General features: G+C 42.0%; 1 protein-coding gene across 5 annotated transcripts in view; it reads right to left on the reverse strand.

Annotated features, from left to right (window-relative positions):
* The window catches only part of FYN (FYN proto-oncogene, Src family tyrosine kinase), a 143,685-nt gene that overhangs the window by 53,892 nt on the left and 76,362 nt on the right, over positions 1-13,431 (reverse strand). For 3 of the 5 annotated variants that reach the window (XM_027742126.2, XM_027742125.2, XM_027742123.2), the window contains exon 3: positions 3,746-3,880. The exons of the other annotated variants lie outside the window; for them this stretch is intronic. The gene's annotated coding sequence lies outside the window, so the exon portion shown is untranslated. The remainder of the gene's footprint in view (positions 1-3,745; positions 3,881-13,431) is intronic. 5 annotated transcript variants of the gene reach the window in all.

The raw sequence follows: 13,431 nt of genomic DNA on the forward strand, positions 1-13,431 counted from the left end.
GAATAGAGTTCCTACTTTAAACCTTCATGGCCTAAGCAGGAAGTCACATTGGACTAACTGGAAGCTGTGGATATTTAGGCTAGGTGTCAGGGAAGAAAATCCTTTCCATTGGCAAGGACAGCAAAACAACCTGGAATAGACTGCCTAAGGCAACATGAAGGTTAAACAAGTATCCGCCGGGCATGGCACTGTCTCTGGAGGCATCTTCAGGGGGATGGGTGAGTCTCTTGCAATCTGGTTTTCTGTTATGCAGTGAGTTACCAAAACAGCAGATCCTAACTCTATTTAATAGCCTATTCCCTAAAGCCAGAGGAAGGTTGATTTCTTTCTTTCTTTCACTCTCTCTTTCATTCTTTCTCAAAGATTCATAAGCTTAGGAGAAGAAACTGTACTTTAATTCTGGTCTGCGAACCAAGGTGCATTTGCCAAGCTCAAAAACCCATCTGAAGATCCTGTTAGTCACACAGAATCAAGTGTGGAAGTTTGCCAAAGTGGACATTTGCTCAATTTAACATGCAGGAGTATCTACAATGGTGCTCCTTGTCTGGTGGTCCAGAGAGCATTGGAGCCCACAAATCACTGGGTGGTCCACAAGCCCATAGCAGACACCTGACCAAGCAAATACACATCCACTGGACGCTGTGGTAACATTTTGCTGGTGGTGTTTGAGCTACCCTTCCTACTGCCTGCATGCCCTCCCCAGTTTGGCCCTCTGAGTAAGAGCAATTGACCCAAAGTGCCCCTGAGGATGGCTCCAACCATCCTCATCAGCAGAATGAAAAGAGCAATGTGTGAGGAAGAGGTAGTCAACAGAGGTTTCTCTGTTTCTGTGTATTTAAGACACAAAGACAAGTGTAGGACTGGATGGTAATCTGGAGCAGACAAACAGGGTTTCACTGAAAATTACTGTTTTGCAATATGCCCCATGAACTACACATCTCTCAACAATTCAGGATATTGCAAGATTCTGTTTGGAGTTCCTCCCTGTTTCCTAGCACAAAAAGACAAAAAAATGAAGGCTGCTGAAATTAAAAACTAGGTAAACAGCACAGGGGACAGATGTCATATTTGTGGATTGTGTTGTAAAAGGAAAGGGACCTCTTGATAGGGAACAAATACACACTTTGTAAGCCAGGTTGGCTGGACAAGTTGGGTTAAAGAAACAACCACAATCATATGCAGCACAAACCCATGATACTGAGGACAACATTAACCAAAGCAGAGGCTATGAGAAGATAACCCTTTTTAGTTACCTATATGCTAATTACAAGAATCTGAAAAAAATGGATATACCCTCTGCCTGCAAAGTAACAATGCAAAAAATACTCCTGAAAAATAATAGCTACATTTAGATTCTATTACTAACAGAAACAGTTGTAGTTGCAAAGTAACAATGCAAAAAATATTCCTGAAAAATAATAGCTGCATTTAAATTATATTATTAACAGAAACAGTTGTAGTCAATTTTAAAAGTTCCAAATGGAAGAGGGGAGTTGACAGGCCATATATGTCACAAATGATGTCTGTCCGAGTGACCAACAACTTGGAAGTAAACAATCTTGGAGAGTACAGGGATGATGGACTTCTTCAACACCTATATACAAGAAGTACAAAATCCCTCCCTGTGTTACTTAGGCTGGAATCCTTATGTCACTAGCACTAAAGCACTCTTGTACTTTCCAAAGGGCTACAAATGACAAGTCACTAACTGCTAACTTAAAAGAAAGATCAGCCATTCTAACCCCATGAAATAAAGCTCTTGCCAATTAGCTAAATGAGTCATACACAACATAGGCCTTGCAGCACCAAAGGGGAAAGACAATTCAGAAGCAGTTCACAGCATGATCACCACAACATGAGGACCTTATGGGACATAGCTAAACTCCACTGCACACAAGCTAAACCCCGTGGTGATCACACAACCATGCCATGCTCAGCAGGACCCACTTACTTGCTTCCTTCTCCAGCCAGGGACTGCAACTGGCAGGAGCTGCAGGGCCAGCACAAGTACAACTTACTGCTGCTGGTCCCATGATGGAGCTACCTGAACTGCCTGTGAGTCATATGTGGTTTAGTAGAGGAGTCAGAGCATCCCTGCTCTCCACTTTGTCTCAGAGGGAGGAAATGATCACAAACCATAAGGTTTACTGGTTGTTTAGACTGAAAAGGACCAACGCTTCCTGTGCAGATAGCTAACATTGTCTGCAATCAAACCCAGACTAGCAAAATTTTAAGCAATATATGAACATATGCTCTTTATATATGCATAAAGTAAAATCACAGTGCATGCTTTCTGAGAGGCAATTTCACAAAACTAGAGCGAATGGGAGTCAAATCAGGCTGAAGGCAGAACATACAGAAAGTTGCTGACATTGCAAGCAGTTTAAGACATTTCCTAAATGCCTACAGTGCTACAACCATGAAAATGGGCTAGATAAAAATAACACACAATAAAAAAACCTAACAGCTGAGTTGTTTCACAAAGAAGTGAAAAAACATATAAAATGTTATATACAAAACTGATACATGAAGAGAGAAAGGGGAAAAGATAATAAGCAAAAAAGCTAAATAAAGATTATATAGAGGAATGAAGAAGACACTCGGAAAAATTAAGGCAGATAAAATCAGATGTGTAATTTTTTATTTTTCTAAATAGATTATAAATGCTGAATCCTGAACAATACAAATGGTAAAATAGTTCATAACAATATGACGGCAAGAGGAGTTACGAAAAAATATTTCTGATTGGCACACAGATAAAAGGCTGGATGATCTGTCTATGGTGATGATAATGAAATAGCTTCCCACCAGAGTAGCCCCTGGAGAGGGGTTGTTAAACAGCAGATAAACAATTCTGGGTGATTCAGATGAGTTGCTAGCAATAAACTTGTTTCAGAAGCTTTTAAAGATCTAGTCTTGGAGCTGCTACTGCTGCATCTAAAGCAGTTCTGGGCCACTGGGGAAGGACCAGGGGCAGGAGGAAGGCTCATATTGGGCTACTGTTTAAGAGAGGTAAAAAGTAATTACACACCGATTGGCTGAGTCTCCAGTGTTTTGCAGAGGATAAAACAACCAATATAGATCTCGATTAATAATTTTTTTTAAATCTCTGTAATAAAAGTCAATTAACTTGGCTTTAAGGGAAATAGATCCTGTCAAACTAATTTGATGTAATTTCTTGCAAAAATTACAAGTTCACTTGATGAAGGCAGCTTTGTTAACAGGATTACAACTCTAAGTCATTTGACTTGTTCTATAGGATATCTTTATGAAGAAACAATGCTTTGAAGCCTTATGGAGTGTCTCCATCTATACACGGAGAGCAGGACTCCATAGGTGGAGAGCACTGTATGAGGTCAGGCAAAAACCTCGAACTTATTTTATACTAAAGTCACTTCTGAGTCCACAATCATATTAAAAGCATTATAAAGCTGATAAATGAAGGAAACCAATGTGCAACAGTAAATGAGAAACTATTTATTAGCAAACAAATGGGTTTCTATTGGGTTATCACAGGTATTGGTGATCATCTCTTTACTATTTAATAGCCTTATCAGTGACCTGGATTAAACTTAAGTCATCGTGGTTAGACACGAGACTGTGGACAGCAGAAAACAAACCACAAAAGGATAAGCCTTACAAGAGCAACTGGGGTCTGTAGAAAGATGGGAGAAACCAGTTTAGGTGTTAATATGGCCAAGTACAGAATCACCTTATTAGAATAAAGAATACAGGCCATACTTACAGGGTGAGAGGGAGAGAGAGGACTCTATTCTCCAAAGCAGAGACTGAATATAAGACCAGGGATCCTGGGAAGCAATCAGCTTGACATGAACTCCCCACGCAAGGCTGTGGCCAAAAGGGCTAATGTGAGCCTCAGCTGTACAAACAAATGAAAATCAAAAGATGAGTAGGTAGGTTATGGTGATGCTGTATCTGGTTCTCATTCCTCTGCTCCATGAATAACATATTCAGGTTCTGCTGCTTCATTTTACAAAAAAGTGTTGGAAAAATTGGAAGAGTGTTCAGGGAAAAGAAATTAAATTACTGAAAACTGGTGGCAGAAGGCTTTGTTACAAACCAAAACCTTAAATGGCATTTTGTTATTTTGTTCACAGTATAGCAGTATTCATACAATGAATAAATCTGGCAGCTGCGGGCTCTAATCTAGCAAAGGTGGAAAATGCATTGGAACGGAATGCTATTCCAGTTCAGACTGTGAACAGGCAACTTTGTTCTGCTTTTTCAGCAATGATCTGTTATGGGTAATTAACCAGTAATTAACCCTTTACACAACAGGTTGTGATGTACTGTCTGTCTCTGCAAAGTTGTGGAAGTTAACTATGCTTGATTTAAAAAGGATGCACACCCACATGGTTTGGGTTAATTGGCACAAAGCAGGAGCTCCTGCAGGTAAGACCTACTGCCTGCCTAAGGCTGGAGGTCAGGTGAGTGGTCACTGCATCACACTGGGCTTTGTGTTGCCACCAAGAAACGCTCCTTCTCCAGGGTAGTAATCCTGGCAGCCCTCCTGCTCATGGCTTACAAAATATCTCCAGGGGAAACCCCAACCTTTTGGGGATGAGATGCCATCTAAGTACAAATAACGCCCAACTGTCTGTCTTCTGCAGGATCTGCAGGCTCTCAATTCCCAGCACTTGCTCCACACAAAGCCTCACTGTACAAAGTTCCTCACACTGAAACGCCAAGGAAACCACTTTCAGGAAACTGATGGGTGTTATTACAGCTCTGACACTGAGAGAGCACCTGCGACTGCAAAGTTGTGGAAGTAACTATGCTTGATTTAAAAAGGATGCACACCCACATGGTTTGGGTTAATTGGCACAAAGCAGGAGCTCCTGCAGGTAAGACCTACTGCCTGCCTAAGGCTGGAGGTCAGGTGAGTGGTCACTGCATCACACTGGGCTTTGTGTTGCCACCAAGAAACGCTCCTTCTCCAGGGTAGTAATCCTGGCAGCCCTCCTGCTCATGGCTTACAAAATATCTCCAGGGGAAACCCCAACCTTTTGGGGATGAGATGCCATCTAAGTACAAATAACGCCCAACTGTCTGTCTTCTGCAGGATCTGCAGGCTCTCAATTCCCAGCACTTGCTCCACACAAAGCCTCACTGTACAAAGTTCCTCACACTGAAACGCCAAGGAAACACTTTCAGGAAACTGATGGGTGTTATTACAGCTCTGACACTGAGAGAGCACCTGCGACTCCTCACTTCAACAATTCACTTCGTCTGCTGCCTGCTACTGGGACCTTGTCCCAGGGATCTACCTGGGATTTCATCCCAGCATCACCCAGTCACAGAAAGTGACCTCAGAGAATCATGGTGAGGGAAGAAGTCCTCCATATCTCACAGATATTTCCTGTCCCAAATTCATCCTTTTGGGATGAATTGTTGGACTAGCTACCTTCTTCAGGAAAACAAGTTAGTGCCTTTAAGCAGGATGAGTGGACGTGAGCATTGCTCCTGCAGGCACCTCCTAGGTCACTCAAGACATACATATGTCTTCTCATCCCCTTCCCCCATCCTGAAGGAACTGGGTGCTGCCAAGAAAGGTTTTGGTGCTCTGTCCCAAGGCTGAGGTTGGGTAGGTGGGTTCCTAAGGACCTGGCAACTGAATTTGCTTCATCCCACAGCATGCCCATATTTAGATTTGGTGGTTCTTAAAGAGGCAGTGCAAGCTTTTGTCCATGCTGTCTGTTTCAACCTGGGCCTTTGGCCAGAAAGTATTAATCCTATCAATGTGCAGGAGCGGGAAGGCAGGGAAGTGTTTGATTTGTGCCAGTTGCTGGTATCATCTCATTTTAAGCTTCTCGAATGAACCCACTTACGACTGAATGCTGCAGTGTAAATTCCGCAAACAAAACAGATAAAATAATCCCAATTGCTTGAGCTCAGGACTGGTTCACATATGTCACTCCAGAGATTTAGAAGGCATTATTTCAAAGAAACATCTAATTATATTTAATTATGATTCTACGTATATACTTCTGTTCAACAGGTGGGAAAAATGTTTTTCAAACTTTCGGTCACTCAGTAAGTGATGCCTGCTAAAACACAGCAACGCTCAACATAGTAAAATCTCAGTGCTATGTTACAAACATAAAAGAAACATACATCTTCAGTAAAATTGTAGTACAAAACTTCTGCAGAGTGAACTAAAACAAGAAAGTCTGTGAAAATTTTAGGGAGGAAGATGGCCTGTCCAAGCGTGGTGTGTGTATATATTCGTGTACATGCACTCTTACACACCATCACTTCATCCCTGCTACACTCAGTATTCCTATCAACAGTTCTCAAGACTCAAACCTGCAACTCTTTAGTCATTAATAGAGCAAAAGTTTTGGGAAAGCTGACTGAGAGTGAGGTTTCAGAACTACTAATAAAAGATGAATCAAACCCTGCAAAAGTATGGTTTGAATTGTGCACTTTTGCATCTTAATACTTTCTGTCCTCCTGGATGCATTTTTCTTCCTCTTCCTCTGGCACAACTCCAACTACATCCTACAGCATGAGGATATTCTGTTAAGCACATGTGCAACTGTGTTTTTAAGCCTTGTAAAGGCTTGCTTATGTCGAAAGTTGTACCATTACAAGGATCACAGAGGCTAGACTCCACAAATATAATTTTACAGATGAAGTAACTGTGGTAATCTTCCTAAACATAAATGATAGAAACTACATAGAAACAAAGCGCTTTAATGCATGGATTTAAAAAAATCTTTTTTTAAAAATATTACAAAATAAATAGATGCAAGACTTGTCCTTTTATTCCAGACACACAGACAAAGAATTATATGGGAGAGTGAGAGACTAACCATCCCATCTGCCTTTGTAATTCATCCAGACTAGACACAGAAACGCTATGGAATTTAATGCAATGAACCCCAGAAGTGTCACTTTCGCAAATCTCAAGAGGCATCATTGACCTGAGGCTGGCTGCAGTTTCTGCCCCAATTCCAGTTTAATGTATTCCAGTCTGACCCTCAAGCGACAGTGCTGCTGGAGAACACGCTAAGAAACAAATGCAGGCAATTGCTTTGACATAATTCTTTTGGACACAGGCAGATCGAATGTGCTGATGTCAACAGAGACCAGAAAAGAGTTTTATCCAATCACCTTTCCCCACTGAAGAAAACGAGAGAAAACAAAGTACAACCCAAAACCTAGCCAAACACATGCCTATCTCTCAGCTGCAACACTGATACATGCTATCTAAGAAAGGGAGAGCTAAGACAAACATTTCTAAGTAGCATTTGGATGTATACACAGCATTTAATCTATAGCTTAAATTTACATGACTTGTCTATATAATTGGCTCGTTGCACATAACACGCATGAAACATCTGTTCTATAGAGGATATTAATTTAAAACCTCAGGAACAGCCTAATTCAGTCCTTTATGGCCATAGTACATTCAAAAGAGTTCCTAATATAGCTCCCTCACTTCAAAACAAAACACTCCTCTTTCTCCCATTCTTCTAAAATTTAGGGGACTGCGTGGACCTGTTTTCAATATGATTGTCCTGCTTTGCCACTCACTTCAATATCCAAGCTCTAGCAACTTTCAGGCTGCATAGTTTGATGTCAGAGAACACTGAGGCAATACTGATGTTTTCTGCACAAGGACAGCAAGAGGAGAAGCTGGGAATATTTTTTTCCATGCAAAACACGAATTATGGTAGGAAACCATATCAAGGATGATACGATGCCTATCTTGAGAATAAAAGGCTAAGCTAAAGATTTTCTTCTCCAGCTGGTTGCTGTTGCTCCTGAAATAACTTCAGTACAAAAGGAAAATATAAAAATCCCACATATCAATGGTACAGTTTTTCAGAACTCATGAGGGAAAATACCAGGACTGAATGTGGCTTGTCTCTCAGCTTTATACAATGAAAACAGAAAAAAGAACAGATCCCAAACTCATTCCCTCTTCTCTCTTTTACTTCCTCTCCTAAGAAAGGCTTCCACCTCTGCTACTCACAATTTTTTTTTCTCTCATTCCTCCAGCTCCTCCCTGCTTCAGTCCATGCAGAAAGATTGTCTGCAATGGTATAACGCAAAAACCAGATGAAACACTCAAGGTTTCCTCTTTCTGTGTGCCTGGAGTGTTTCCAAGAAGAGAAAGTCTTGTGATGATTCTCACTTTGCTCTTCTGCAACTACTTGAGTGGGTCACTCTACCACAATAAAAGCCTGCATCTGCTATCTGACCATGATCGAGAGACAGATAAAAATTACCATTTTGAATGTCCATAAGAAGTGTGGTCCCAGAGAAGACATATCATGTGTTACAACCACTGAAGTGGAACATCAGACCACCTCTAGACAAAGAAAAACCAGACTTTTGTCCTTCTTCGCCTACCACTCTTGATGTGACCTGCCCCCAGAATGTGGCCACAAAATGTGGTCCACAGTCTGGCTGAGCATCAGAAGCCACAGAATCTTTTAAGATGTGTTGGGATGTGTGTATATGTTGTAATGTTTAGGCAATAAGGGTTTTAAGGCTGCAAAGCATCAGGAATTATAAATAATTTAATCATAGAATCATAGAATGGTTTGGGTTGGAAGGGACCTTAAAAATCATCTATTTCCAACCCCCTTGCCCTGGGCAGGGACACCTTCCACAGATGGTTCAAAGCCCCATCCAACCTGGCCTTGAACACTTGCAGGGATGGGGTATCCACTTCTCTGTGCAACCTGCGACAGTGCTTCGCTACCATCACAGTAAAGAATTTCTTCCTAATATCTAATCTAAACCTGCCCTGTTCAGTATCTTTGTTAATGACATAGGCAGTGGGATTGAGTGCACCCTCGGCAAGCTTGTGGATGACACCAAGCTGAGTGGTGCCATTGACTACTGGAGGGAAGGGATGTCATCCAGAGGACCTTGACAGGCTTGAGAAGTAGGCTTCTGTGAACCTCATGAAATACAACAAGGCTTAGTGCAACATCTTGCACCTGGGTCAGGGTGAAGGATGAAGGAACTGAGAGCAACCCTATAGAAAAGGACTTGAGGATACCGATGGATGAAAAATTAGATATGAGCTGGTAATGTATGATTCCTGCCCAGAAAGCCAACCATATCCTGGGCTGCATCAAAAGAAGCATGACCAGCAGGTTGAGGGAGGTGGTTCTGGTCAGCTCTCATGAGACCCCATCTGGAATACTTCATCCAGTTCTAGGGTCCCCACTACAAGACCTTGGACCTGTTGGAGCAGGTCCAGAGACGGGCTACAAAGATGATCAGAGAGCTAGAAAACCTCTCCTATGAAGACAGTCTGAGAGAGCTGGGGTTGCTCAGCATGGAGCAGACCCAGGAAGACCTTACAGCAGCCTTTCAAAACTTAAAGGGGGCTATAAGAAACATGAAGAGAAACTTTTTACCAAGACCTGTAGTGGTAGGAAGAGGGACAACAAGTTTAAACTGAAAGAGGGTAGATTTGAACTGGACATAGGAAGAAATCTTTTCCAATGAAGGTGGTGAGACACTGGAATAGGTTACCCAGAGAAGTTGACAAAGTTCCATTGTTGGAGATGTTTAATGTCAGACTGGATGGGGCTTTGAGTAACCTGGTCTAGTGGCAGGTGTCACTATCCAGGGCAAGAGTTTTGGAACAGATGGACTTTAAAGGTTCTCCCAACCCAAATTATTCTATGATTGATGATTCTGTTATTGAATTGGATTGTCACCTCCATGGCTGCTATCACAAAACAGAGTTCATAGAATCATAGAATCATAGAATCGATTGGGTTGGAAAAGACCTCCGAGATCATCGAGTCCAACCCTTGGTCCAAATCCAGTCCACTTACTAGATCATGGCACTCAGTGCCACGTCCAATCTGCGTTTAAAAATCTCCAGGGATGGTGAATCCACCACCTCTCTGGGTAGCCCATTCCAATGCCTGATTACTCTCTCTGTAAAGAATTTTCTCCTGATATCCAACTTAAATTTCCCCTGGCGTAGCTTAAGCCCGTGCCCCCTTGTCCTATTGCTGAGTGCCCGAGAGAAGAGACCAACCCCCACCTGGCTAGAACTTCCCTTCAGGTAGTTATAGACGGTGATGAGGTCACCTCTGAGCCTCCTCTTCTCCAGGCTAAACAACCCCAGCTCCCTCAGCCTCTCCCCATAGGACTTATGCTCCAGTCCCTTCACCAGCTTTGTTGCTCTTCTCTGGACCCGCTCCAGCACCTCAATATCCTTTCTGAACTGAGGGGCCCAGAACTGAACACAATACTCAAGGTGTGGCCTCACCAACGCAGAGTACAGGGGAAGGATCACTTCCCTGCTCCTGATGGCCACGCTATTTTTGATACAGGACAAGATCCCATTGGCCTTCTTGGCCACCTGGGCACACTGTTGGCTCATGTTGAGCTTCCTGTCAATTAGTACCCCCAGGTCCCTTTCTGCCTGGCTGCGTTCCAGCCACTCTGTGCCCAGCCTGTAGCGCTGCAGGGGGTTGTTGTGGCCAAAGTGCAGGACCCGGCACTTGGCTTTATTGAACTTCATCCCATTGGAATCAGCCCATCTCTCAAGTCTATCCAGATCCCTCTGCAGAGCCCTCCTGCCTTCCAGCAGGTCGACACTCCCTCCCAGTTTGGTGTCATCAGCAAATTTGCTGATGATGGACTCAGTTGGTGCAGTTCATGCAGCTGGGCCTTAATGGTGCTGTAAGACAACTTGTGGAGTGGGGCTACAAACCCGTATTACTGTAGACAGAAACAAATAAAGCACCTGCACTCTAGGATTAAGGCACATGAAGAAGAGAGGATAAGATATCCATATGATTCTGTCTAAATGTATAGATGATACAAAACAAAAAGCAAGAATCAAAAGCACCCATATCTTCACATTGTCATTTGTATGAAGAGTCAGTCTTTTATTTCTTCCATAATGTAAAGCTCCAGTTGTTATGACAATCACAGCAGTTGTTATGTAGTTCACGCTCACTGTCTTTCCAGAGAGTGAGAGGTCTGATCATCTGCAGTCTTTGAATACTTCCCTCTAAACATGCTCATCTAATATGACTCCAGTTTTCAGCAACAACAGATTATCTGTTGTTTGACTACTGCAGGCTGTTACAATATTTTTACAACAGGAAATGTGTGTTCCATACGTAAGAAGACTACACTTACAAGAAATAATGCAGGAAGGTGATCTAATTTCTCTTCTGCTTCCTTCCTTCTGCAGTGTGCTGCATTGAGATGTTTGTTCCAATACACAGATATTAATTCAAGGCCAAGATTTTATTTAGCCTGATCCCACAAAACTTAAGTCAGCAGTTAAACTGCAATTCAAACACCTCAGCTTTTGTGCTGCATTCACATTCTTGTAAGTTATTTAGTTAAGTGGGTTGAAAATTTCCCTTTTCAAGGTTATTGAGCCTGTCTTATCCATGGCTGGATATTTGTGTCAATGCTACAGTTTTAAAACTTCTGCAAATCAAGAACACCTCCCAAAGGTGCAAACAGTACATCAAGCAGGAAATGTCAATTTTGAAGGGTCTTTGTTGTCGCCCTGAACCTCAGTACTGCAGACTGTAAGGAAATGTCCATTTTGCTTCATTTAGGGAAAAAGCACAAGATCTTCACAAAGCGCCATACTCACCCGTGGACGTTACCCAGGTAAAACTGCTGAACGAAGGAATCTGTGTAACTGTTATGCTTCACTCCTCTGCTTATGAAAATCAGTTTTTAATTTAGGAAGTCTGAGGCAGCCTTTAAATAGGAAACTTTAAAGTATTCTTCTATACTTATCCTTGACTGGTGATACATGTATATAATAAATTATAAATGGCCACATGCTACTGCCTCCTGTCTGCAAGCTAAAAGCTGGCAAGACAGGCTATACTGCTACAGGGCCAAATCTGCATCAGACAAGTTGCTGAATTTGGGAAGTTGGGAGCACTAGAATTCACAGGCTGACCGGTCAGTGCTGACTTCTTGTTGCCAAAGTTCTTGGAAAGGGATAAACAGATGGGCCAGGAAAGGGCAGTACTCTGAACTGGATTGCATAGCCATAGAAATAACATCTGAGCTCATTTGCTCTCTATCTTCTATGCTAAAAACCATTAGACCATTAAAACCCTTCCCACTATATCCTGCATTATTTGTGAGATAACAAGACTAGCTCTTTCATATTTATGTGTTAGAGAGGTATATAAAATACCAATAAAATTAAGGGATACTTCCAAAAGTTATGTTTGTTTTGTTTATGATGTCAGTAGTGTATTCTTCTGATGAGGCAATACTGACTGAAATGCAATTTCCCTATGGCCTGGCTAGAGCCTCTGTCTTTTGTTTGCATTTTGGGCACTCAATTGTCTTCAGTAAAGATGAAGTGTGAAAAATGAGGCTCCATGTTTTCTTTTGTATATATTTTTTTTTCCAAAGCAGGTTTTCACATGCCAGGAGCATAAATGAAAGAAAACAGTCCCAACTGTGTCAGCTTCCCAGAACTATATTTTGTATGCTGGTGCTTTTGTTTTCTTGCAAGTTCAGCATTGCTTTAATGGCAGCACCCTGGATTCCCCCTCCCCCCAACAAGTGATACATATTAGTACATCTGTTTTCTCTGTAAAGTCTTTCTGCATTCTTTGCAGGGCACAGGAAGGATGTGGGTTCCTTTTCACATTCAAATGAGGCAAATTAGCCTTTGCCTGGTTCCTACAGTATAATGCTTATTTTACATTTAAGCATGAGAAAAAGGGAGGAAATAAAACCCAACATAATAGGTGGGTTATGTGTTTCATTTTGGTACAAGCTTAACTGAGTCTTCTTTTGCAAACTGCATTCCACAGGGCATAATTTCAGAATGATGTTCAATAGTTTAATAATGTAAAGTGACTGAATAGTCTGCACAAAGAAATAGCAGCCACAGATACATTAAACATGTTGAAAAACGCTGAAAATGTCAACCTGAATCAGCAGGGTTCAATCCAGGAGACTTCTGATGTGCATTGATGGTAAGTCCCTAACACAGGTGACTGGGTTCACAACTGGAAATGCTGTGCTGGACTTAATACTTAGACACAAACCTATTTGAGCAGATCCAGCAAAAGTCCGCAAAGATGGTTAAGAGTTTAGAGCATCCTTCCTATGAGGAAAGGCTGAGAGAGCTGGGACTCTTCAGCCTGGAGAAGAGAAGGCTCAGGACAATCTTATTAATGCATATAAATACCTCATGGGAGGCAGTAAATGAGATGAGGCAAGAGCTCACAGTGGTGTCCAGCAACTGGCAATGGGCACAAATTAAAATACAGGAAATGCTATTTAAACATAAGAAAAAAACTATAGTACTGTGAGGGTGTTGAATGCCGGCACAGGTTGCCCAGAGAGGCTGCAGAGTTTCCACTGCTACAGATATCCAAACCCCATATGGATATGACCCTGAGATACCAACTTTAAGTTGAC

Source organism: Pipra filicauda, unplaced genomic scaffold, assembly GCF_003945595.2.
Source record: "Pipra filicauda isolate LSUMZ 115617 unplaced genomic scaffold, ASM394559v2 scaffold176_size3548034_pilon, whole genome shotgun sequence".
Lineage (NCBI taxonomy): Eukaryota > Metazoa > Chordata > Aves > Passeriformes > Pipridae > Pipra > Pipra filicauda.